Source organism: Pogona vitticeps, chromosome 5, assembly GCF_051106095.1.
Source record: "Pogona vitticeps strain Pit_001003342236 chromosome 5, PviZW2.1, whole genome shotgun sequence".
Taxonomy (NCBI): domain Eukaryota; kingdom Metazoa; phylum Chordata; class Lepidosauria; order Squamata; family Agamidae; genus Pogona; species Pogona vitticeps.
The window spans coordinates 85,840,925-85,866,365 of record NC_135787.1 but is presented as its reverse complement, the minus strand read 5'-3'; the positions used below and the strand labels follow the sequence as shown (position 1 = coordinate 85,866,365).

The following is a 25,441-nucleotide window of genomic DNA, read 5'->3' as shown; positions in this document are numbered from 1 at the left end:
AGCGGGTACCTGGTGCTCAGCTCTTGAGAACTCAAGGCTGTGGCTTCTTTTATTGAGGCAGGCCATCTCAATTTCCTGTGAATTTTGTCTTCTCACAATATATCCAAATGTATACTCTCAGGTTGGTCATTTCAGCTTCTAGTGGAAATTTATGTTTGATTTTTATCTAGAACCCACTTATTTGTCTTTCTGGTGGTCTGTTATATCTTTATCACATTTTAAATGAATCTGTGTATTTTTTTTCCTGCCAACTTCCTGTATTGCCTAGCTTTCACATCTTTACATTATAACTGGGAGCAACATAGTGTAGATTACCTTGGCTTTGGTTTGCACTGACAAATATTGACACTTAAGGATTGTTTTTAGTTTCTTCATGGCTGTTCTTGCAAGTCTCAGTTACCTTCTGACATAGCTACAGTCTCTGTTTGGCTTGATGATTGAACCCAATGCAAGGTACCCCAGGGAAGTGTCCCTTCCATTACCACTGCACTAGTGAATTACACACTCCCCAGGTAACCACAGGATCTTCTCTAACCCCTCCATCTTAAGCCACCTCTTCCATAGTGCTACTAGGTTAGGCAGTTGGCCAAAGGACAAGGTTGCCCCTTTAACTGTGTCACCCAACCAATGCCTCCTTGCTGACTGAAAAGGTCCCTTTGAGGTACTGTATTTTTCCATGTATAAGACAATACTTTTATCTAATATCTTTATACTGAAAATTGAGGGTTGTCTCATACACAGAAGTACGGGGGTAAGGGATCAAAGCGCTGCAGGATCACAGCCCTTTGATCCTCCAGCCCTTTCATGGCTGCTTTACCCCTCCACTTCCTAAGCTTTCGCAGGGCTTAGGAAGTGGAGGGAGATAGCAGCAATCAAATTTTCTTATTTGGGGCTGGAAAAGTGGGGGTTGTCTTAGACATTGAGTCATCTTATATTTTTATTTTCAAAAGCATGGCTTGTGCTGCTAGAAATCCGAATGTTTATTACACTCTGATCCTATATGTATTAAGTGGAATGAAGTCTCATTGATATAAAAGCAAGTTGTGGTAGTCTCCATGAAACATATTGCAAAATTGTGGCCAGTCATGTCATCCAACACACCTATAAAATATGAGAAACAGCTGGCCTAAATGCAAATACAGATGTTGATTTTTTAAATTATTATTATTAATGTTTTATTATTTTCCTTATAAAGGTGGGGTAACATTGGGGACAGCTGGGATAGGGATACCCTCGGAAGGGCGTGGATTTGAACGGCTACATTACAAATCAATATTTTTCATCATAATTCTATACATTATTTTCTACTAATAGTTCCACATATCAGAAAATAAAAAGATATAGACAGTGAGCGAGAAGGAAAAATCACATTCAGACAAGTATGTTGTTAATCTAATTGTTGATTATGTAGCTGATAGTCTATGTAGCTGAAAATCATTGATTTTCTCTCTTCTTTAGCCATACACATTACTATGTATCAGTCAGCTATTCTCTCTACTTTGTAACCATGTATATAGCTGTATAGGGACATGGTGGCACTGCAGGTTATACTGCAGAAGCCTCTGTGCTGCAGTGCCACCACGTCCCTACATGTCTTACATGTCTAGTCACGCTGGCCACATGACAACAGAAACTGTCTACAGACAAACACTGGCCCTACAGCTTGGAAACGGGGATGAGCAACGCCCCCTAGAGTTGGACATAACTGGACTAAATGTCAAGGGGAACCTTTACCTTTATATAGCTGTGACCAAATTTTCCAATGATCTTTTTTCTTTTCTGCATCTAGCCAATCTGCTCCATTTCTGTGATTTTGAGGATTTTGTCTATCACTTTGCGGTATTCTAGGTTCCTTCCAATGTTTCGCAAAAACTATTCTTGCTGCTGTTATAATGTGAATAGTTAAATATGTTTTTTCAGAGTCTAGTATATCTGGCAAGATATTTAATAAAAATAGTTCTGGTATCATCGGAATTGAAATTCCTAATATCTTGTACCATCTGATTCACTTTACTCCAATATCTTTGGGCATCTTCGCACATCCACCACATGTGATATGTTCCTTCCTTCTGTTTAAATTTCCAACAAATATTTGAAGTCTGAGTGCTTATTTTAGCCAGTGTTGTAGGTGTCATGTACCATTTGTAGAATATTTTGTATATATTCTCTTTAAATACAACAGATTTAGTTAATTTTATGTTTGTTTTCCAAATTCATTCCCATTGATCCAATTCAATATTATTTCCTACATTCTGTGCCCATTTAATCATACATGCTTTTACCACTTCATCTTGTGTTTCAAACCCTAACAGAAAATTATATAATAACTTAATACATTTTCCCTCTGATTCTAGAAGAATTCCGTCAAAGGGGCATTTTCTAAAGAGAAACCCTGTTGATTATCTTTAGCAAACCTTGATAATAACTGTGATCGCGCCCACTAATTGGGTTGTCTTATAGACAGGAAAATACAGTAACTCTGTCTTCTTCTGATACCTTGTAAACTGCATGACACATGTCTAATATTCTCTGTTTCTTGACTGCTAAATATATTTTTAGTTACACTTAATGATAAATAGTAAGGATATCTTTATTCAGAACAAACAGAAGGGAGTTTATTTGGGATAAACTGGAAGAAAGGGAAAGTTAATTTTTATGTATTTAAACTGAAAGGCAAAGTAATTAAAATATATATATTCTAGTACAGTTTTCATACTTCCTAGTAAACTACTCTCCTATATCGAAATCTCAAAATCAGCTACTCCCACAAACTCCATACAACCTGTTCTCTCAAAGACTCCTTTGTACTTCCCATCCCAAGACAAACTCCTGACTGACTAAGTCCCTAACTAGAAAGAAACCGGAAGTCATGTAGCTCCTAGAGGACTAACTAATTAGGGTTTTTTGTATTTTTCACAAGCTTATTCTGATGAATAGAGTGGTTATGACACTGGATGGAGTATAAAGCTGTTGTTATATAAAATAAAACTCAGGATGGGGGCAGTAGGAAGCGGGCCTCAGCCACAGCTTCCATTAATTTGGGATTCCAAGAGCTGCTGGAACTCGATTTTTTAAATGAACAGGATACAAGAAAGTGTTGTGTTCCAGATGCATCCCACCGTGCCATTTAGCTGGGAGGCTGAGTTTGCTTCACTAACTCCCCACCAAGTCCAGTCCTTGCCTAGATACCAGTTCCGCTCATGGAGGTCAGGCTGGCCAAAGTTCATGCTTGATGCCAGGTCTTCTAGACAGCCCGAAACCAACTAACTCACTTCAAAGAGGACTTGTAGTGCTATCTACTCACCAGTACCTGTACACCCTAAATCTTTCCCACTGACACTTCTGTCATTTTTCTGGTGCTTCCTTCCCCCAGTGTCTCTGTTGGAAAAGCCAAGGAGTCTTGCTAACCATCGAGGTCTCCATGGTGTGTGTTGAAATTGATTGTGGGCTGAATAGGGAATGCCAACTCCATGCCAACATCTTTTGGCACTTCCATCTCAATCCAGTACCCAATCCTGGACAGTTTTCATGTCTCACTCCCCACCCCCAACAGAATGCAGAACGCAGAGTCCAATTCTTTCTCAGTCTCTCCACACTCTATTTTTGACTAAGTAGATGGAGACAACATCTCCCCCGCTTCTTCTTCCTCTATTATATATCAGGCTTCCACCAGCTGGGCCCAGTCCCTGTCTCTTCACCCAGGTGTGGCTTATCTTCCCCAGCAACTCACTCTCACCTGGCACCTCCCTCTCCTTGCCTACACCCTCCTGGCACCCAGTAGCCAGAGTTTTCCATTGGCCCTCCAAGGAGTACAGGTTGAAGGCAAACACCCCACCAGGAACCCTCTGAAATGTCCCCCTCACATCAGGCAATCTGGAACACCCTGTCATCTCAGGAATTGGTACTATCACTGTGCGAGGTTTAATACTCAGACCATATGCCACCAACACCCCCAGCAACATTAAAGATACCACAGATTTCCTGAGGAAACTGCCATCCATGAACCATCTACCAGAAAATGTCATCCTGTCAACCATGAATATTGAGTCACTGGATATTTACATGCCCTGCAAAGATGGGCTGCAATCAGTAAGGAATGCTATCCCATGGTATGGGAACACATACTTGTGGCTCCATCCACTTTAAATAGAGGAATGTTCGCTACTGCCATGTTCCCCTCCCATGGCCCTGTCAGGGGCCAGTTTAGCCCTTGTGCGAAAAATGTTTTCCTATCCCAGTTTTGAAAGTCAGAAGAATTTGCACTGATAATTTTATAATTCCTATTGAGCATATAAAACATAAATATTTATGACAAAGTATCTTAAGCAACACTCCCTCCCCCCAATTTAATTTTGAAGATCCTACAAGAGTCTTTTTTCAACCTGAGTTTGGAACACCACTGCCATTCCCGCCCTCTCTTCTCTTTCCCTGAAATTGGAAATGGTACACTGGAACTAATGCCCCCTCTTTCAGCATTTAAGTATAGGTCTGACTTCAGATGGGTAAACATTTTAGCAGCTGTCACATTTCCTGTTGCCATGCTGAAGGTAAGATGCTCAGGTGTGATTTTGTGAGGATAATATTAAAATCAAGCTGTATAAAGACAGATTCATTGATTTTTCTCCCTTCCAAATGTGAAGAATCAATTTGACAGAAAAACAAAGGATTTACCTCCTGTCCTTTACAACTATAAAAAGTATATTCCAAAGCTTTGGTGACTTTTTTGCCAGTTCTAAGCAAAATACAGCTTTTTAGGCATAGAACTATGCATCAACTAACACAGCAGTCTACGGCTGCTGTGAAGGTTTCTAATGGCCAGCTCTAGGCTCCCAATGACAGCTCACCCCCCCGGCAAGGTGCCATCATAGTTATTGAAGACTTTCACAAAAATAGTCAAGGCGGATATGGAGAAACAATCTGATCTATGATAAGAGGTTGACCATATATATCTTGTAATTTACAAGAGCCCAACATTTGAAAGGTGATTTTCTTTTGGAACCAGTATGGGGAAGGGGAAGAAAGAACAGCCTTTTCTCATTTCTAAAATTTAAAACATGCAAGTAAAAAAAAAAAACCCAAATACATTCATAGAGACGACATCTTTTCATGGCAATTAAGCATTACTATACAGTGGAGCCTCCATGTTCAGAGGTAGTATATATCTAAATACCAATGACTGGGAGAGAAGGGTGCGAACAGTAGTGAAAGTGCAACTGGCAGCATGCCATCCTTGTCAGCTTTCCTAAAGCAACGGGCAAATGGGAATCTATTTGACACAGGGTACAAAACAAGAATCGAGATGAACGTTTTGGTTGGGACAATTTCTTATGGACTCATCACCCTATGATGCCTTTCTTAAAGACACATTCAACAATTACCCTGAGCATCAGTGGGAAGTGAAGGAACTGGAATGTTAATCAATTAAAGAGAGAGAGAGAGAGAGGAAAATACAATTGAATAGCAAACTTTGAGATATGGTGCAGAATCTGTGTTCCAAACTGCTTGTTTTGGCTGATAAATTACTACCTCTTCTCCCATCGACATTCCTTTTAATTATAGTTGTGAGTTAACATGTTTCTGTCCATTCTTGTACAAGGAAGTCTTGTCATTCCAGTGGTCTGCAGATAATGAAAATGCAAGTATATGTAAAGAATATTACAATGTCAAAATGAAGCACTGGCTCTGTACTTCTCTATATTTGCCTTTACAATGTCAAGATAAAATGGAAACAAAAATATTGATCAATAGAACAAAACATTAGAAGTGACTTGATAAAATGTGCACAGTGCATTATGTATTATGAAGTCCTATTAATATTAAATGCAAATAACTTTGTAGAATTATGGTGGAGGATTTGAGCTTGAAAATGGAAAGCTAATTTAAAGCACTAACTTTAAATGTGAACCTTCATACAGTGTACATGCAAAAAAAGAAAGAAAGGAAAAAAAAGGAAAAAAAGGCAAAAGCAATAAAACCCGGCAAGTAACAGCCCTAAAAGAGTCTATTCAAAGAATCTCTAGAAAAGTATTGTTCTGGTGTGCTGTCCAAAAAGACAGGGTAAGGTGGACATAACTGGCATCAGAAATGAAGAAGGCTGATCTTTCATATCAAATCAGGGTTGATTAATAACATTATCCAAACACACATTGAGCTTGCATATCTTTCTTCATTAAGATATTTTAGACCTTAGGGTGTATGTGGGATTTGGGGGAAGGACATGGAAGTCCAAAAAGCATCCTAACTCAGCATTGAAGCTGCAGACTCTGGAGTTACCATAACATTCCAAAATAAAGTCTACAATTTGAAGTATGATGGCATAATTTTTGTAGACTCAGTTGCTTCTTCAGAACACGGCCAAAGAGCCCGAAAAACCCACAACAACCATCAGTTGCTTCTCTCCATCTCTAAAGACAAAGGGGTGCCAATTGTTCAGGAAATGATCCATTACCTTTTGTTGAAATTCCCATGTTGACTTGTAGTGGAAGCACCAAGAAACATCTCTACTCACCACATGCTGTACGTCAGATAATATAAACTCTGGGAGCATACCTGAAGAATATCCAAGGAGGTTTATATGGGAGCATTTGATTCCGTAAAATATTCTTGATGTGGTCCACTGAGAACTTTAAAACTTAAAACCAGCACTATAAACCAAGCCTGGAATCTAGCTCAGCATCCTGCCAAACACCTTCTGCTGTTCCTAGTACTTCCTCTTGGAAGTTTGTTTATATTTCTTCTGACAGTCTTAATTCTGGCTTGAGATTCATCCAGTCCAGTCTTTCACATGATGCATATGTTAAATAAGCCGGGGGACAATATACAGCCTTGTCATACTCCTTTCCCAAATTTGAACTAACGAGTTGTTCCATATCCAGTTCTAACTGTTGCTTCCTGTCCCACATATAGATTTCTCAGGAGATAGATAAGGTGGTCAGGCACTCCCATTTTTTCAGTTCTTGCCATACTTTGCTGTGGTCTATATAGTCAAAGGCTTTTGCATAGTCAATGAAGCAGAAGTAGATGTTTTTCTGGAACTCTCTGGCTTTCTCCATAATCCAGCACATGTTAGCAATTTGGTCTCTAGTTCCTCTGCCCCTTCGAAATCCATCTTGTACTTCTGGGAGTTCTTGGTCCACATACTGCTGCTAGTGTGTGAAATGAGTGCAATTGTATGGTAGTTGGAGCATTCTTTGGCACTGCCTTTCTTTGGGATTGGGATGTAGACTGATTTTTTCCAATCCTCTGGCCGCTGTTGAGTTTTCCAAACTTGCTGGCATATTGAGTATAGCACCTTAACAGCGTCATCTTTTAAGATTTTAAATAGTTCAACTGGAATGCCCTCACCTCCACTGGCCTTGTTGTTAGCCATACTTTTTAAGGACCAATTGACTTCACTCTCCAGGATGTCTGGCTCAAGGTCAGCAACCACACTATCTGGGTTGTCCCAGACATCCAGATCTTTCTGGAATAATTCCTCTGTGTATTCTTGCCACGTCTTCTTAATGTCTTCTGCTTCTGTAAATGTCCCTACCGTTTTTGTCCTTTTTCATGTCCATCTTTGCACAAAGGTTCCTTTAATATCTCCAATTTTCTTTAACAGATCTCTGGTTTTTCCCTTTCTCTTATTTTCCTCTATTTCTTTGCATTGCTCATTTAAGAAGGCCCCCTTGTCTCTCCTTACTATTCTTTTGAAGTCTGCGTTCCATTTTCTGTAACGGTCCCTATCTCCCTTGCATTTTGTTTCACTTCTCTTCTCTGCTATTTGTAAGGCCTCGTTGGACAGCCACTTTGATTTTTTGCATTTCCTTTTCTTTGGGATGGTTTTTGTTGCTGCCTCCTGTACAATGTTACGAGCCTCCATCCGTAGTTCTTCAGGCACTCTGTCCACCAAATCGAGTTCCTTAAATCTTTTCTTCACTTCCAGTGTGTATTCATGAGGGATTGGGTTTAGATTATACCTGACTAGACCAGTAGATTTTCCTACTTTCTTCAGTTTAAGCTTGAATTTTGCTACAAGAAACTGATGATCAGAGCCACAATCAGCTCCAGGTCTTGTTTTTGCTGACTGTATAGAGCTTCTCCATCTTTGGCTGCAGAGAAAATAATCAATCTGATTTCGGTATTGCCCATCTGGTGATGTCCATGTGTAGAGTCCCCTCTTGTGTTGTTGGAAAAGAGTGTTTGTGATGACCAGCTTGTTCTCTTGAGGAAACTCTATTAGCCGTTGCCCTGCTTTGTTTTGAACTCCAAGGCCAAACTTTCCAGTTGTTTCTTTTATCTCTCGACCCCCTACTTTAGCATTCCAATCCCTAGAATGAGAAGAACATCTTTCTTTGGTGTTAGTTCTAGAAGGTGTTGTAAGTCTTCATAGAATTGGTTAATTTCAGCCTCTTCAGCATTGGTGGTTGGTGCATAAACATGGATTACTGTGATGTTGAAAGGTCTGCCTTGGATTCGTATTGAAATCATTCTATTATTTTTGAGATTGTATCCCAATACAGCTTTTCCCACTCTTTTGTTGACTATGAGGGCTACTCTATTCCTTCTACGGGCTTCTTGCCCACAATAGAAGATATGATAATCTTCTGAACTGAATTCACCCATTCCCATCCATTTTAGTTCACTGATGCCCAGGATGTCAATGTTTATTCCACATCCAGCTTACCAAGGTTCATAGATCTTACATTCCAGGTTCCTATGTAGTATTTTTCTTTGCAGCATTGGACTTTCCTTTCACTTCCAGGCACGTCCACAGCTAAGCGTCCTTTTGACTCTGGAGCTACTTGTACTTTTCCTCCACTCTTCCTCAGTAACATGTTGGATGCCTTCCAACGTGAGGGGCTCATCTTCCAGCATCGTATCTTTTAGCCTTTTGTTTCTGTCCATGGAGTTTTCTTGGCAAAGATACTGGAGTGGCTTGCCAGTTCCTGCTCCAAGTGGATTATGTTTAGTCAGAACTCTCCACTATGACCTGTCCATCTTGGGTGTCCCTGCCCGGCATAGCCCATAGCTTCTCTGAAATACTCAAGCCCCTTTGCCACAACAAGGCAGCAATCTGTGAAGGGGTTACTAGTGATAGGGAAGAGCAATTTTTAAAGGGAAAGCTGCTAAAGAGGAAAGGGTTACATGCCTGCCATCTCCAGTTGCAGACTGCAACCTTTCTAATTGTCTGTGTGGAAGCAAACACCGAGCAATTCAGCATCACAGGTAGTTTGTGTTGGAACAAAGGCTTTGAGACACTGAGACAAAATATAATTAATAATCTATCAGGTTATCTTAGGAAAAGGGTAAACAGGACATCCTAAGAAAACAATAGAAGTACTAAAACAACATTAAAACATACCAAACAGTAAAGGGAACTAATGCCTGCAGCAGCTCAGGCAACGTCCGCCAACTCAGGCAAGCACACACCGTCTCTGCCTCACTATATCAATTAGCACCATTGAAGGGTGAGAGGGGCAGGAGAGATACAAAGCTTTATAGAGCCTTATTGATTATAAGGGACAGGTGAGGTCTTTAAGGATATTAACCCATAGTGGGTAGAATGTTACATCTTGCAATATACCAACACCCCTTCTCAAGATCTAACATTGAATACATTTGGGCTACATAATCAATAACATCCACCCTGATAAATTCTGTTGGTGTTTACATCAAGCATATTTAACATTTCATGAAGATATACAAATTTCTCTTGCAGAAACTGATATTCTTCTTCCAAGGCATCTATCCATTTTTCTCTCTCTGAAATAGGTAATTTACTGATCTCTTTCCAGTTTGCTGGTTCCTTTAATGTGTGAAGGTTTTCACAGAATCCATATCTATCGGGAGGTTTGCTTTTATTAATCCTTTCTGATCGTGTTACAGAGGATGTTGTTTCTGCTTCCCTTGGTCCAGTTTCTGCTTCCCTTTCTGTTCTGATAACATCTTCAGAAGATGGACCTGCCAATTGCAGGTGGTCTCTGCAGGTAACCAATCGACCAATTCTTGTGAAACAGTCTCTGTATTCTGTAGATCAGTTCCATTACAGATTCACCTATCTGTTGCTTTATAAGTTTTTCATCTACATATACAACATTACAATATTTAATTTCAAAAGTCTCAGGGTTCAAAATTCTGTACCTTTTTCCTCCAATGGGGTACCCAACAAGTTTTCCACTCTTGTTTTTCCTCAAGTTTTCCTCAAGGATCAAGTTTTCCTCTCTTTTCTTTTGGGACATATGTATATTCTTTAGCGCCAAAAAACTTTATATGCTTTAAACCAGATCTTTTTCCAAACCATAATTCAAAAGATGGCTTACCTGTTACTCTGCTAGGAACTCTATTATGCAAATAAACTGCTGTAACTACTGCTTTAGCCCACAAAGAATTGGGTAATCCAGCTTGCATTAACATAGATCTAGACATCTCCTGCAATGTACGGTTCCGTTTTTCAGAACAACCCATTTGTTGGGGGCAGTGGGATATGGCTACTTTATGCTCTATACCTTCCTGTTCCAAAAATCTCCTGAAATCTGCATTACAGTATTCTCCATCACCATCAGTACGTGATGCTAGGAGTGCTTTGCCAAATCTATTTTTAATTGGAGCTACATAGGATTTAAACTTCTCAAGCGTCTCATCTTTACTTTTTAGTATATATACATAAATATATTTGCTTTTAGATTCAGTGAAGGTAAGAAAATATCTATTTTTGCCTGCAGATAATGGTATGGAACCCACTAAAACTGAATAGACCTCTTCTAGAAACTCTTTATCCTGTATATTATTCTGTGCTGTATAACTGCGAGCAGTTCCCTTTGCTTTTATACAAATTTCACATCTTTCTTTTGACTTACCTCATTTAGAAGCATCAATTCCACATTCTGTCAATAATTTTTCAATACTTTGCATTCTTCTATGTGCCAGGTTTACATGCCATGGATAAAGACAAGTTTTATGATTGCAAATATCTTGCCTAGTTTGACATACAGATCTTCCTTCATCTACTACAGTATTTAAATCATCACTAACATCGATTATATAATGGAAACCATTATTTTCATAAACCTTAAGTACCAGACCAATTCTATCATTGATAACTTTTCCTGAGTTAAGTATTACAGTATAACCATTCTTTACAATCCTTTTAGTGCCAAGTAAATTATTTGAGGCTTCAGGGACAAAAGCAACATTTGTTAATGTAAGGTTCACCACTTCATTTTTAGAAGTGAGAACCTTTAAAGGTACTGTTCCAGTTCCAGGCACATTTAATCTTTTCTGGTTTGCTTGTAATATCTTTGGTCTGTTCTCTGTATCAAGTTGACTGAATTTCTCGAAATTAACAAGTATACTGTATATGAAACGTCCACTGTCAAGTAGGAAATGTCTCTTATCATTCACACCTTGATAATCAGATATTTGGAATACTTGATTATTATTATGAACAATTTTGTCATCATTGAATCTTTGCTTGCATCTTATACTTGATCTGCCTTGTGGTGGTCTAAAATTTCCATGATTGCTAAAATGTCCTCAGGCACTAGAGGCTGCTCTTTCAATACAAACACTTGCACCTCTGGGTATTTGAGCTCCTGCATCTTTAAATTAGCAATATTTGCAATGTGTCCAACCTTTCAACATATGTAACATCACCTTTCTTTAAGATCAGGTCTCATTCTTAATATAGGCATTTTTTCAGGCATGTTATCTATTGCCCTTTTAAGTCCAGAGTCTCTCAAGTAGGCAGTTGTATAATCCAGGTCCACCTTTGCAGTACCCTCAAGCATGGCTTTCTGATTTGCAAAATATTGTGGTAAACTGAGTAATATACGAGTATGAAACTCAGAATCAGATATGTTGTCTTCTATTAAAGCAAAAGTTGAATTCTCTTCTCCTCTCCACAGCTTCACTCTCAATTTACTGAAGATTATTTATATAAAAATTGCCATTACTTTAAAAAATGTTTTGTAGTCTGTTATCAAAAATTTACTCCCTTTAGTCAGAGGCAAAAACAACGCATTCCCCGATTTGAAAATGAAAGGAATGTTTGCCAAAAGCACTCTGTTCAACTATCTGAACTTCAAAAGGAAAAATTCAGAACACGGCAACAACTTTCAGTGTCTCAAAAGCAACTTGTCAAAACCACAAACATCCTCAACTACCACATCTGTAAGAAAAAAGGCTTCAAGACACAGAGACAAAATATAATTAATAATCTTTATGTTGTTATCTTAGGAAAAGCGTAAACAGGACATCCTAAGAAAACAATAGAAGTACTAAAACAACATTAAAAACATACCAAACAGTAAAGGGAACTAATGGCAGCAGCCGCTCAGGCAACGTCCGCCAACTCAGGCAAGCACACCTGGTCTCTGCCTCACTCTGTCAGTCAGCACCATTGAAGGGTGAGAGGGGCAGGAGAGATACAAAGCTTTATAGAGCCTTATTGATTATAAGGGACAGGTGAGGTCTTTAGGGATATTAACCCATAGCGGGTAGAATGTTGCATCTTGCTTACCAACAGTTTGTCCCTGGAGAACTTTCATCCATCACTGTATATAGTGTATTCAGCAGTGATGAACTAACCTTAACAACAAACAAACACACAAACAAAACATCAGAGGGAAGTTGCTATTTTGAGAAGGGGAGCGGTGTGCTAAATCCCCTTCCATGCCAAATAAAGGACTGTCTACTTATACAATACTATATGAAGAAGTGAATTGTATCTATGAAAGTTCACACTGAAATACATGTATTAGTCTTGAAAATGCTGCTTTTGTTTTGTTTTTCAAAGTTCATTAAGGGAAGACATGCTTATCTGGTAGTAACTATCTACCTGTATGTGATTTTTAGATGGATTGTTACTCAGTGTTGCTTTGACTGGCTTTTTAGTACTACTTGTGCTTTCCATTTTTGTTATTTTTCAAATTCTCAGAGTGGCATTTTTTTTTGTTATCCCTTTATAATGTTTGTATACTTATTGTTCTTAGCTTTAATATTGCCTTTTAATGATTTAAGCTGCCTCTTTATTCTCATTGTTCCTAGCTTTAAATAGTGTATTTTAATTATATAAACCTCCGTTGCATATTTATTCCTTGGGTGATTTTCAAAGAGAAAGGCAAGCCTAAATAAATAAATAAATAAATAAATAAATAAATATCCAAGCACAGATGGCTGACTAATAGATGTATGGTGGAGAAAAGCAGTTGTCCACTCTTATATTTGGCTTTTGCATGTACCTGCAGTTCTGTTACTTTCTCACACAGCTCCAACTTGTGTAAAGCCATTGAGTCAGTAGCACAATGAAACAGCTCATCCTCTCATGGCCAGGGGGGGGGGGGCAGGATTTACTTCATCATCCTTACCTATGAGGACAAGACACTCAAGGATTTCCATTCCTAGAAGCAAGGCTGTTCTCCAAGTTTCTTAGTACAGACTCAGGATTAAATTTCCCTTGACAAGACTGTAATATTTGGGGTTGAAAGGAGATGCTGAGGGAAAATGGCATATTTCAAGCAGCAGGCATGTTTGTTTTCTGATTAGAGCCTGTACTTGTAGCTGAAGAAATCCTGGAGTTTTCACTGAGTTCTCCAAAGAACTCATCTTTAAGAAAAATTGAAAAGCCTGTGGATTTTCAACCCAAAGGGTAATTTAATTCCACATATCTGTGTTTGGAAAGAGTGCTTACTCCTTTATACAATTTCTTAACAACAATGTTACAATTAAATATGGTTCTTTTTGATTATCCCCTGCTGGGAGAATTTTTTTTTTGTCACTGCACTGTTTTGTATTGTAAAAGTGGAGAGTTTAAAGATCATTTTTATAGTGATTTTATGGTTGACTCCCAATTTATGCATCCCTGGCTGTTAGCTCATACACACAAAATATAAAATTAGCTGCAAGCATCAAAGAGCTAATGAAGACTTCCACTTTTTTAAAATTTCATTTTCATACTGAGCGGGAAGCACACTACAAGTGACAAATTTAAAAGTGGAGCTGAAAGAGTTGAAAAATTATGTGGAGTGTAAGTGTGAAGTCTAACAAGGTCATGGACATTAGAATAAAGAAGAGGGACCTGCAAAAAAATGTTATAGGATTGGGTGATGTGACTGTTCACAATGCAAAAGCAAAACAAAAAAAAAACCCTGATCTGTACATAGCTGGAAGTCCATTTCTGGTTTGGGGGCAGGGGAATGGTATTTCTTGATATTGACCAGTGAAGGGAGGACTTGGGGCCTTTTTTTTTTTTTAATTTGCTTCTGCAGGCTTCCAAGAAGGGCAATTCCCTCTTTCTGCTGTAAGGAGAAGAGAGGTGTCACTTGTTTTGATTTATTGAAAATAAACATGATTTCCTGGCTTCTGGAGAAACCTTGTCCATTTTAATTGCATTTTTTTCCCAGTATTTTTTCCGCACAGTCATAAAAGTGCTCTATTTCTGGCCACTTCTGTAAAATTTGCAAATTGCTTCCAAAACCTGCTTTGATGTTTTTCACAGTGGTGCTGGCAATCACATCTTTAGGAACCATAGCTCAAATAGCAGTACAGTGGTGCCCCACATAGTGACGTTAATCCGTTCCAGATTAATCGTCACTATGAGGAAACATCACTAAACGGATCGAAAAAACCATTCCAGATTAATCGTCACTATGAGGAAACATCGCTAAACGGATCGAAAAAACCCATAGGAACGCATTAAACTTGGTTTAATGCGTTCCTATGGGGCCCAAACTCACCGTTGAGCGAAGTTCCTCCATAGCGGCGCCATTTTCGCGCCCTCGGTAAGCGAGGGCAGGGCGTGAAAACACTTGCGGTGGCCATGTTGGGCATCCGGTGGCCATTTTGGAACTGCCGATCAGCTGTTCTAGGAACATCGCAATACGAAGATCGGTAAGCGAAACGTTTACCGATCATCGCAATGCGATTTTCGCCCTATCTAACCATCGCAATGCGGTCGCATTAGCGATCTAAAAAAATTAATCGCTATATGAATTCGTCGTTAAACGGTGCGCTCGTTATGCGAGGCACCACTGTAATCCTATTTCACTCTTAAAGCATTAGAGGAGATCCTCTAGTTCCCTTATATAACCCACTCTACCTACAGCAGGTGGAGTCAGTGTTCATCAACCAGACTTGGACACAGGGGTGAGTTTCCATGAGTATTGCTGGACAAGGGTGCAGCAGTGATCTTGTGCTGAGAGAGCAAATCAACATTCTATCAGACAATTCTAAAAATGGGGTTATCCTTGCCTCCAAAATTATAACTTTTAAACGTGCTCATTTGTAGCAGAGTGCCTGCTCTTGTTCTCTGTCAAATATGGGAAGTTTAGGCAAATGGTTTTTGAGTTATGATTGTTTAAAAGTATAAAATTGCTCCCTCCTCCATTCAGGAATAGGCAACTCTAAATGTTCCCAGAATTAAAAACAGATCTTATGAATTGAAAAGATCAAGCTTGCTTGTCTTGAAAGAAAACAGGAGAATAGCCAGGCTAAGTCTCTGTGTAACTAATCCTGCACTTTCCCCCTTCCCTCCGCTTGCTCCTAAATTCATGTTAGTGTCCCCATAGCCCCAGAATTTCCACTGTCTCTCAGCTTCTAGTCTCACTTCACAACCCCACCTCCCAGGCTTACCTCTGTTTTATTTTGTAGAAGTATCTAGGAAGTGTTTGCATGAAATATAGAAATGTAATTAGTCTACCGTTTTGTTCAGTACTGTCAGATTGTATACTTCATTTATTTCAGCTTATTTGAAAATCCCAGCCCATTTTTTCTCTATTTTAGAAATGTCTTGCAGAAGTGGGTGAGGGAGATAGTGGGTGTGAGTTTGTTCAAATTGGGAAAATAGCAAATTGAGGAGAGAAGGAGTTGCTTAATCATCCCCCCCCCCAATTCTTGATCTGCATTAGCAAACAGCTTGCACATCTGAGAGACTAGGCTATGGCAATGTTATTTGTGCTGTGAGCAGCCTCTGAGGAACCCAAGCCTGGGAAGGGGGTTGTAGGAGGTATTGGCCTCCCACTCCGTGGAAAAGGGTTTGCTATTTGAAGGGTTAATTAAAAGAAACTACCCCCTCCCCAAAGAGACTCTTGGGACTAAAGGAACTGAAGAGGATGGCTAGGACAAGTAAAATTATTTCCTTGTCTATTATCTTCCCAGTTTCTTTTCTGTTTCTGCCATCAGATACCTTTTTATGGAGGAAGGGAGCCAACTGAAATGATGTACAGAGACATGTTATTAAAGGAAGCAGGGTGTGTAATTTATCCCAAGGGTGTGTGCTTTGAGCAGTCATGCATAGTTCTTAGGTGCATTTCACTGTTTATCCCAATAATTGCTTTGTGTGTAGAACCAGCAAATGGACTAAACATGTTGCTGCCAGATAATCCCATGTAACCTGAAATAATGCAGAGAGTGGGTTGTCCCTTCCCAGGACTTTTCTGAGGAACACTCTTGTGTGAGAGATATTCAGTAGGCATGCGAATAGCTTAATTGATCACAGGGATCAGTTCCATCTCTTGAGTATTTGTTCACTAGGCAATTGTTTACAGATAATTTATATTTTAATCTTAAAGTGTAGCGGAAGTTGGTCACCTAATAAGAGAAGCCTTGCAAGATTCAAGGTAGAACCTCAACATCTTTGTCACATTTGTCTCTCATACTTCCTCCAAAGAGATATTGGATGCTTTTAACAAAGTGTCTCCTATTTTGTCCTCACAATAATCCAGCAACCAAAAAAAGAATCAGACTTGGAGCACCAATTATTTTCCAAGGTTACTTAGTGAGTTTAATGCATTATCAGGGATTTGAACCCATGTTTCCCAGACCAAGACTATGCACTACACTAAATTCCGAAGGAGCTCTTTAAATTCTCAACTGCAACTCAGAGTTAACGCCATTTTTTGATTGCAGGAATTGAAGCAAAGAAAATAATCAACAATTGATCAAAGAAATTCCCTGGGACCTTGTCTGGCATTCAATTAGCCTTTAGATACTTTGCCTGTCTCCAGAGTTTGCTTGTGCTTTATATGTAATTCTTCATTTTCCATAGTAAGGAGTATGTGTGTGTATTGTTCATCCTGTAGACGGTGCATTCTCTGTAACTGGAGGTGGCAGTGTTTTGCTGTATCCATTTCACATTCTCTTTTAGTCAAAGTCTCCTTTAATTCTTTCATCTCTAATCTATTGATCTTAAATAAGCTCTAGATGTGCACCTGTTGCTTATAATAGGAAAGGAAGATTAACATGATATGAAAAACGTCTTTTATTTAAACAAAAAGCTTTCCCAGAATTTCAGTTTTGTTAATGTGCCCCTTGTTTATACATTTGCTTACTTTGTTTTTAAAACATATACACACACCCAAAATCTAGTGTGACATCAGAATGCTGTGTGCAGTGAAGCCTGGCTATGATCCAATTTGAAAGAAATTCTTCTTCATCAAAAGATAGAAAGCAAAGAGGAAGAGTGCACACAGTTGTTCAAATATTTTGTTGTCGTCGTTGCCATTGCCTTTTGAGCATTTGCAAATCTAAGTGCTTTGCAGAGAGGCAGCCCTGTGATGTGGCGGGGGCTGTACCACTAATAACCTTACTCCCAGACCCCAGGCGACCTTTCTGTTCCCCCTGGGGTGAGGAAGCAGTTTACTGTACTGCGGAGAGAAGGAAGACTGCTAGTCTTGCAGAAATTTGGCTAATCATCAGAGATTTCTGCAGCAGCAGAAGATCAGCCCTAGCTGAGTTTCAAAGAAGAAATGTTCAGTTGTTCAGAGTTCAGTTGTACTTTGTTAAAGTAGCATGGTTGGAAACGTTCCACAGAAGCCAAATATTTGAGGAGTACGGAAAATATTACACAATGGAATAGAATATATTGGTTTTTTAAATTTTTTTCCTTTTCCTTTTTCTTTTTAAGTTGATGTGCTCTTCTATTTCAATTCTGGCTTGGGTGATCTTGGATCGCTACAGGATCACTAAAACTATACAAATGCCATTCTCTTTCACATAGAGGTGGTATAGAACTTGGGGACTGGTGATAATGCAAATCATAAAAAAGAGGGGGCAGATGTTACGTCCATTGTTTTTGAATGCAGCCTCCTGGTACATCAGTATGAAGCTTACAGTCTGAGTTGAGTCTGAAGACATCCATGTAAACCAAAGCCTGACTTGAACTCCCTGTGGATCTTTCCATTGTCTTGGATATGTAACACAGGATACGTAACACATTTATTGACTAGACGTAGAAGTACCTGGCACAAGAGAGCAGTCTTAGTGTCAGCAAAAGAAGAAGTTGAATGTAGGTGTCCCACTAGGAGTGGGGAAAAGCCAGTGCTCCATAGCAAACCACCGGCTTTGTATGAAAAAATGCTTTGACATTTGTAGTTAAAAGGGTCGTGTCGTACAAAAGCCAAGAAAATGCTTCCATACTATAGTCCTTGGGAGCCACCGCCACTTAGATAAGTAGTCAGTGGTCCTATTGGGCCACTGGTCACAATTTAAAAAAAAAAAAACAATAATTCATGTATGTTCAGAATCGGAAATGACACTAGATGTCATTGGCAACAAACTCTGGTGGGAAATTGAGTCACCCTTGCTTCAGAATGATGGTGGAAATCATGATTTTAAGAGCTGAAGCAGCATGCTATAGAAATTCAGTCTTTTTACTTTAGGAGTGGGCACTTTTTATGAATCCATGGACCATTTCCATCCTCTTGTGGGCCCACACACCCTTTGAAACTGTTGTTGTTTCGACTTATATACCACCTCAAAGTACTAAAGCACTCTCTGAATGGTTTACAACATAATTATACAAACAGCACTTTGCCTCCAAGTGAGCTGGGTACTCATTTTACTGGCCTCGAAAGGATGGAAGGCTGAGTCAACCTTGAGCTGGCTACCTGAACCCGTTGGCATCAAACTTTGGTCATGAACAGAGGCTTGGCTGGAGTACTGAAGTCTAACCACCGCACCACAGAGTTTTGCTGGATGTTCACTTCTGTTTTTTGGGATAAATCTTTCGTTTTCTTAAACAAGGGTTATGGAAACTCTACACTTGCTTTTCAAGCAGAGTCATTTAATGGCGGAAGCAACAGAGCAGCTTTTCCACTAAGCCACTGGAATTGAACCAGGGTCCCAAGTTGTTGCTGGACAATTCCCAGAATGTCTACCCACTAGCTATGCTAGCTGGTGGTCCATGAGATCTGTAAAGCAATCCTCCAACAGCACATTTTGAATAAATCAGTGTTTTATCTTGTCAGATTTCTTCATTGTTCAGTTTCCCATTCATGCATAGCAATCTGGGATATCATAATAGGGATGATCCTGGCCTTGGTCTTCAGTGACACATCTTTACTCTTGAGGAACTTTCCTAGTTTATTCATACTGTAGCTGACTTTCAAAGCCTTCTTCTTCTTCTGATTACTTGGCTGCAATGCTATAGGACACCAATATATTTGGGTTACTGGTATGACTGTATGCAAAATTCATTAAATAGTCAATGGAAAGATGGAACTGATTGCCTGATTTTTGCTCTTATTTGCAAATGTTTATCTTGTATTATTATTCAAAAATATCAGACACAAGTCAATCAAAATGATAAAAATATTGACTGGTATTATATAACAGATACAAGTTTTAACAAAAAACCTAAATATATGTTAAATATCTGTACAGTATATATGCTCTTTTCAATATTGCCATTTTTGTAGCTCTGATGGTGTTATTTCTGAGATCTGCAACAGTTTATAATACTGTGTGAATTTTTTTGATATTGTTCCCAAAGCCATGAGGACTATGGAGACCACATAAGTGTGTTTCATCCACATGCAAGATGTTTCAATTTCCAGGTCTCTGTATTTTGTCAGTTTTTCCCAATTCCACTGGTCTACAATTTTTTAGAAGTTGTTTGCTTCAGAGATAAAATGTGCTATTTATTATGTATTTAGATGTGCTGAATTCAAATATGTCCATTAAAATAACAAATTGGCTCTTATTTCCAGGATATTTAAGTTTTTACATTTTACATCTACGTATATTGTGTAAATAGTAGAGGTTTTATCATAAATCGTAATGGTTGCTTTACCTGATAATATTTTCCCTGTTCTGTTTATGTACTGTATTTTTCCCTTTATAAGACAACCTGAAGCATAAGACGCCCCTCCCCTTTTCTAACCCTAAATTAGAAATTTTTATCATTGTTTTCCCTGCCACTTCCTAAGCCTAGGGCTTAGCAAAAGGAGGCAGAAAGCAGCGGTCAAAGGGCTGGATATGGAAAAGGTGGCATGAGCTGGGCATGTCTGAAAAAGTCCCCCCGCTACTTTGAAAAGAACCTGAGGGGCTGCCACAGAAAATTGGCAGTTTCAATTTATGAGACAGTTTGCAAAAGGCCGATGGGGATCACCCCCACTCTTCTATCAACACATTGCTAGAGAAAGCAACATGGGACGTGGAGGAGCTGCTTGGCTCACAGGTGCCTCCCACAGCCCCGTTCATGACCCCTTTCCCGCCCGTGGCCACCCTACTTGTCCTGCAAGAGGCTCCCACGACAGCCCTTCTTCTCCCATGGATGTGCCCAGCAGCAGCCTCCGCTCACCACCAGGCTGCAAACATGGCTGCTGCTCCCAACACTCGCACAAGTTCCCTGCAACTTGGCTTTTCCCTGGACTTGAATGTGCTCTGAGGTTGCCCGAGACCTGCGGCGGCAGCGGAAGCTGCTGCCCAAAGGCAAGCTGCTTGACCCCAAACCGGCATCCTCCCCAGGGCAGGTAGCCACCTCGCCTGCCTGCGTGCTTGCCGCTCGGCATGGCCAAGGCAGGCGACAGGTGCTGAGAGGGAGCTGCAGGCCTCGGCAAAGTTTCACCCTTGGTGCCTCCATCCCGCCGGCCGGGGCTGACCCTGAGCCACCCGTGAGTGAGCACGCCCTCACCTTCAGAGAGGTCCTTGATGCACTCTAAGATGATCTCAAACTGAAAAGGGTTGTAGAATGGGAAAGGGTTGTCCAGCACCACCACATTGTTCACCTGAACATTGTTCACCTTTGCCATCTTGGGGGGGGCACAAACAATAGTGGCTGCAGGTCCCTGGCAGCCCTGCAAAGTCGAAAAGGTCCTCCTCACTCTTGCATGGACAAACCCCAGATCAGGTTGGCGGTCTAGGAAAGTTAGGAAACATTTGCTTCTTCATCCTCCCCCCTTTCCCTTCCCCTTCTGAACCCGCTCCTGCTCACCTTCCTAATCCTGCTCTTTCCCCCGATTTTCACCACTGCTTTCCTTGCCACTTTGCTAAATCTCCTTAGCAAAAGGAGGGGGAAAGCAGTAGTTAAAGGGATTCTGCAGCCCTTTGATGTGAAAGCACCAGTCAAAGGGCTGCAGGATCCCTTTAACCGCAGCTTTCCACCTCCTTTTGCTAAAGAGGCTTAGCAAAGTGGTGAGGAAACCAGCGGTCAGAGTGATCCTGCAACCTACTTCCATGTATAAGACGACACTCAATTTTTTGTCTAAAGATTTTAGACAAAATTATCGTCTTATACACTGAAAAATACAGTAACACTTTAAAAATCAGCAAAACAATTTTATAAATGTATTATGAAACAAAAGGCAGAAAACTATTGTGTACATAGTTTAGTCCTATTCAGTGTCTACTCGGTGCTTCTTGGCTTGTCTCTTGTACTCATTAAATAGAGCATCTTCTGTCACTGTTCAGCAATAATCTGCAAGCATTCATTGGTGGGCTCCGTTTGCCCTGATAGCATTTCTCCATTGTTGCAATGTCCTGGTGAAATTGCTGACTGTGCTTGTTGCTCACTGCTCTGCAGTTCTATGGAAAACAGTGTACACGAGAGTGTAAAAATGTCTCTTTAGTGACATGTTGCAACCAAGTCTCTTGTATGCCTCAAGCAGGTTTTCCACCAACAACCTGCAGTTGTCTGTCTTGCTGTTTCTAAGAAAATGTATTGCCGCTAACTGGAAGGCTTTCTATGCCATCTTTTCCTTGCCATGCAATGAATGGTCAAACACATCATCTTGAAGAAGTTCAGAAATCTGGGGACTGACAAAGACACATTCCTTTATCTTAACTTTAGTTAACCTTGGAAATTTTCCATGGAGGTACTTGAAAGCTGACTGTGTTTTTTCCATGGCTTTGACAAAGTTCTTCATCTTACCCAACTTGATGTGTAAGGGTGGTAAGAAAACCTTCCTTGATACAACAGTGGTGGATGCTCAACACTTTTCCTCCCAGGCTCCAATAACTGTTGGAGTGGCCAATCTATCTTGATGCAGTGTGAATATCTTGCACAACTGTTGCAGACCCCATGTCCCTTGTTTATTATTCCCTCACAAAAGCCCACAGGCGCATTCCCTTTATGCTGCCACCAGTGGATTATCTGAATCCACAATACCATTAACGTATGACTGGACACTTGTCATATGAACAGAAACAGAACTTATTTATTGAAGTGAAACAGTATTCCAAACAGTATTAGAAATCTTTCAGGTAATCAAAGTTCACTGGCCTTAGCTTATCCGTTCCCTCATTACTTTGTTTGTCTTTGTTTACAGTTTCATAAACACATCACCAACCTCTCTCTTCTAGCCAGTTCTTTTTATCTCCTCATCAGTTTCCTAACTGGTCCCTAACCCATCCCTATCTGACTGCTCCTCCTTCAGCCAAGCCTCATATATCAGTTGACTCCACCTCTCCATCTCTCTCATAGGCTCATGCAAATAAGCTCTTGAGCATGAATGGCAGGAGTGACAGGACCAATTGCCACATTAATTATCCCATTTATAGAGAAAACAGCAGTACTTTGTGTGTCCAGTCTGCAGACCAAGGAAGAGAGCAACAACCTTCATATTGCCACAGAGCTGCCACTGATGTTGGTCATAGTTTATGCACCTCAAAAATTCTTTCGTGTTGTTCAACGTTTCCTTCATATGGACTGCATGAATAACTGGAATTGATGGCAAAACATTGCCATTATGCAGCAAAACAGCTTTAAGACTCTTCTTTGATGAATCAATGAACAGTCTCCACTCATCTGGATCATGAACAATGTTGAGGGCTGCCATCACAACATTGACGTTGTTGCAGGCTAAAATTGTTCCCCCTAAAAAACAACTACTGTCCAAACCCACTCATAAATTTATTCATAGATCCAGTCAAAGATGTATTTTAGTTGTTTCTGGTTTAAATGTAGTTCTCTTCCCACTTATCCCTTGCCATTCAAGAGTTGTATATACTGACCAAATTGCATATTTTGAAAACTACAGCCAGTCAACAATTTTGAGCATCGTTTTCATTCTTAGTGCCCCAGAATTAGTAAATTTTGACTACATTTATTTCAGAAGCATTTTGGCCATATATCAGTATTCTTTATTCTTTATTTTCAACTCTGGCATCTCTTGGAATTGCTGTGTCAATGATCCAGGCATTGTGTGTGTGTATGTGTGTGTGCACATTACTGCTATGTTTGATATGCTATGTTCAAGGTGCCTATCAGTTTGGATCCAGAAATCCCACAAGATCTTTTTCTGACACCTTCTCTATATGATGTTCCCATGGGTTTTTGAAGGATGGCAAGTTATATTTTTTGCATAACAACCAGTCCACTAATTTTGCCACTCTATCATGTCTAATTTTGTAATCTATTTGTGCAATCTTGAGACATTCACAGATGAGTTGTGACACAGTTTCATCTTTTTCTTGCCAGAGTCGGTGTTTGCTGTTAGCACCAATTCCTTGAATCCTAGCTTTTATCACATTGGTATGGAGTGCTTGTTCTTGTGAAGCAAAAATCTATCCTTCTGTTTCTTTCTTGATAGTTCCCTGTTTTAGCTATGCCCATGTTGAATTATTATAATATTTTCCATCAGTACTTCTCAGGTTATCCATTTAATGGTTTATTTTTCAACTGTTTAATTTATTTTCAAATTGTTTCTTATATTGAGCCTTTGTTTCTGTTGTTTTCAAAATATTCTCCATTTTCACATTCTTAAGTAATTTTTCTCTACTTGTACGAATATAATCATTTAAGCATCTTTTTTCTCCTCTACTACCTGCTGTATTTGCAGTAAGCATGCATTTTTTGTGGTAAATATAAACCATCCACATGATTTTTTTGGATGTAGTGCATGATGCATGTTCATTGGTTTGCATATTTTTCAATCCAATTCTTCTAATTAATTTCGAGTCCAATCTATTGTTCCAGCTGGATATCTAATTACTAGAACTGCCCATGTGTTTATGGCTTTGATTGTTTTTCCACCATTTAATTTTAATTTTATTTTGATTTTAAGATTTGTTGTTGTTATTACTGCTACCACTACTGCTGCTACTACTACTACTATTTTATGCTTTTCTGATTGTTTATATGCACTTATATTAGATGCCACATACTATTTTTAAGTCTGGTTTAATCTCTGCTCATGCATACAGCTTAATTGGCTATGAAGCAATAAAGTATTCATATTTCTATGCAAAATTGCACATGTTATATTTATAATATACAGGTCAAACATATTGCCTTGAGTTTATTGTAAAGTTATGAGTTAAGTACATTGCCTGTTTCCCAAGGTATAGTATAAGTCTAGGTAAATGTGCATGAGTTACGTTTTACATTTATTTTAGCATAAATGTAAAGCACAATGTCAGATTCGAAAAGCCACATACTTATAAACAAAGTGTAGTGGGGAGATGGTATCTAGCTTCTGCTCCTCTTCTCCCCACAGCTCCTTCTCTGCAGCAGCCACTGTAATATTGCGTGTATCTTTAGAGATTCCAGCTCTCATAAATGCATAGAGATGGAGAGATGAAGCATGAACAGAACACCATTAGTCGTTGTGGGATGAAATCCATGATCTAAAGAGTTGCCTTAAGCTGAAAATTGCATCTGCCTGCAGCCGCTATTTATCCAATGAAGATAGCAGTTGTGGAAGTTTTTTTTGAGCATATCGAAGAGAGGGCAATAAAAATCTCCTTTTATTCAGTGTTGTAACTTCAGTGCGGTGTATTTTCTCATGGGTGTGCCAGTGTCTGTTGAATGATGTCGATGGATTATAGGCATGTATCTGTGTCTTGAGTGAATGAGCATGTGGGTGTTGAACAGATTCCTTCATAGTCAACAGTAAAGCTGCATAATTCTTCTGTAGTCATTATTTTTACCTTAATGTTCATCTTGCAATTGCACATACCTCTCTAATGTTCCTCATTAGTTATTTCTATTTGTTTCCCCCCCCCCCATTTTTTGCCACTCATATAGTATCATTTGAATATCTTAAATTATAATGTGGGTGAATTAAGGTCTCCCTTTTTAACAGTAGCCTCCTGTTCAGAATGTAGGTCACATGTTAGTACACTCAAATGCTATCAGTACACTCAAATGTTGTAGTGCATCCATTTCTTTTAGAACAATGCATAGCTTTTTGTGATCCACACAGTCAAACACTTTATTATAATTTTTAAAGCACCGAAATATAGT

General features: G+C 39.4%; 1 protein-coding gene across 7 annotated transcripts in view; it reads left to right on the top strand.

The window, feature by feature from the left end:
* LCTL (lactase like) overlaps positions 1-25,441 on the top strand; it is a 170,127-nt gene that overhangs the window by 126,553 nt on the left and 18,133 nt on the right. The window lies entirely within an intron of this gene.